Genomic DNA, 2955 nt, shown 5'->3' with positions numbered 1-2955 from the left:
TACCAACATTACCCTTCACTCTAACAGAAACAATATGCTTCTCAACTCCCGGCATCACATTGTAGAACGCCTCCCACTTGTCAGACATCGTTTTACCTGCTAACAGTCTACTCCAATCAAACTTGATAAGTCCTTCTCCAATGCCATTAAAATTTATGGTACTCCAATTAAAGAAAACATTAATGAAAAGCTTATTCTTTTCCATAACAATTATGAAACGAATAGAATTATGATTGCAAAACCCAAAATATTCCCTCACGTTAACTTCAGTCACTTGCCCTGCCTATTGCATTAAAGAAGGCATAGTTTAGCTCCTTCTATGTTGGAATCATTCGCATATTGATGAAGAAAGTTTTCTTGACGACATTTGACAAATTCTTCACCATCCAACCCGTGAACACTGTGGTAGTCTCAAACAATTTTTAGAAAATTAAAATTCATCACTATAACAACCTTATTAAACTTAAATATATCCAAGATTTCACTACATGTCTGTTTCTCAGTTTCTTTCTTACTGTTGGAGAGAATATGGTACAATACAATTAACGTGCTCTTTCCTTTCTTATTTTTAATTTCTACCAATATATTTTCACTGGGTGATATGTCATAAGCGAGCATTTCATGCAATCTCTTCAAAGTGAACTTTATTTTCATATTTTCAATGCTGTATGCATATTTTAACTGGATAATATTTCAGAAATATCTTCCCCGGTTACAGCAATAATTTATTCAATAATCAAAAATAGCAGACCTCCCCGTCCCTGCCATCCGCATGTCTGTTTCCATCTTTTCTATGACCCTTAAAACCTGGAACATTGAATTGGCAGTCTTGAGAGTCGAGATTGTGGTGGTGGAAAAGCATAGCAGGTCAGGCAGCATCCAAGGAACAGGACAATCGATGTTTCAAGCACAAGCCCTTCATCAGCCATTTCCTGATGAGGGGCTTTTTCCCAAAACGTTGACTTTCTTGTTCCTCACATGCTGCCTGACCTGTTGTGCTTTCCCAGAACTACACTTTCTCCTTGAACATCTCTCAACCAATTTTCTGTAATTCATATGATGTCCCACTCCCATGTTCTTAAACATGGATTGAGTTCACCAGCCTTCCCTGTAAGACCCCTTACAATGAAATAAATGCAATATCGTGCTTCCGAATTACTATATGCTCTTGACTCTCTCGTTTTTCTTTTCTAATTGACTTGCTCTCCTCACATTCATAAACTTGTCTAACCATCCTGCCATTTGTACTGCTACTTGGAATATAAAGTTTCCCTACATAGAATGAGCAAATCTCCATGCTAAGTTATTCGTTGCTTTCCAATTTAGATTAGACAAATCTTTTAATGCTGAACAGATCATTTCTATTCTAAATTAGATTCCAATTTCGCCAAAATCTAAATTCCTCAATAACAAAATAGCTCTTCTCCTTTTTTTTTAGCCCTTCAGTAAACAAGAAAGTATTGCTTTAACCGTTTTATTTTTATTACTCTACCTCACCTCTTAAGTTCACTCTGTACTTTTTTAATCTTTGCCTAATAAAATATCAGTCCTGCCAATGTCTACAATAATGTTTGGCTATTCAATCTCACCTTTAACAACGTTCTTGAAAGGTTTCGAAACGTTTTAATCCTCGCACAGGGAAAGCAACAAACCATCCTAAATTAACGGTCACTGCCCCAGAATCTCTTGTTGATGCCCCGATAGGAAAGTCCACTGAAGCAATAATTCTACTAACTCTTCTCAAACGCTGCTGAATATAAGAATTGTTCCTATTGTCTAATAATTAATTGCTCTTCCATTTTCCTCAGAGAGGCAATCCCCTTCAGATATTCTAAAAGCTGAAAAACATTTTGATCGAGTAATAACCACTGGAGACATTTGAACTACCTTCTTATCTTTCCTGAAATTCACCCAACTATCTAACTGTTTGTTGATTTTTTTTTCTAAATCTTCAAGCCATCTCTCTCTGTACCTTATAAATGGCCTTAATAACATCATGCCTAAAGCAAGATTGTTTTTGACAACTTATATATATACGTTACCTTTCATTACCTACAGACAATAACGTTTAAAAAATGGAAAATATATACATATGCATATCAAACATATAAAACTTAAACAAAATCAAGCATTTAGCTAATTAAATCAATAAAATATTCCTATTCAACAAATCCCGAGAATAAAGTAGTCTCCTCCAGAGCTGAAAATATGTAGGACTCTCCAGAATGAAGGTACAACTCCTTATTTTAAAAATAGCTGATTAATTTTTCAAAGCAAAAACACATTTACAGTGTACTAAAAGAAACCTTTTAAAACATAAATATACTTTTCCTTTTTTTGTAAACCATCCTTAAAAAGCTCTATTAAAACAAAAATTCGTTTGAAAGAAAATTGAGAGTTTTTTTATTATTTTGTTTGTTTTCTATGTTCATGAAACAAAATAGAAAAAATGGTGTTAAATTAATAAACTATAATAACTATATCAACTGCAAAAAAGACTAGATTAAATATTTAACTGCCTGCAATCCCAGGAGCAGCTGTAAGATCCATGCTGCGCTAAGAACATTATGTGAAACTGTTTTTACAATATGAGGAAAAGTGGGTGCATGTTTTAATAATTTGTTTCCGATTCAAAGTGACTTGACGATATGATTTAATATCTTGCCACGATTCTAAATTGAGAATTTAATTGAATCTTTATCCTCATCACTAGAGCTCTTTCAAACAAAATTGTGAATCTGTGTTTATCGTACAGACGGAAAGTTCCTTCAGCTCTGACTATTGCAGGAATGATACAAAGAACATTACCCAGGTCCATGTAAAACCAAAATGTTGCAGTGAAAGCCACTTTAACCTAATCCAATATTAATTACGTACAAGCCTTATGAATAAAACATAGAGAGGTGCATAGTATAAAAGGAGAATTCAGCTCCATGTCCAAAATAAAATTTGGGG

This window comes from Chiloscyllium plagiosum, unplaced genomic scaffold (assembly GCF_004010195.1).
Source record: "Chiloscyllium plagiosum isolate BGI_BamShark_2017 unplaced genomic scaffold, ASM401019v2 scaf_705, whole genome shotgun sequence".
Lineage (NCBI taxonomy): Eukaryota > Metazoa > Chordata > Chondrichthyes > Orectolobiformes > Hemiscylliidae > Chiloscyllium > Chiloscyllium plagiosum.
The sequence above is the reverse complement of the archived record's forward strand: the minus strand, read 5'-3'. Positions refer to the sequence as shown.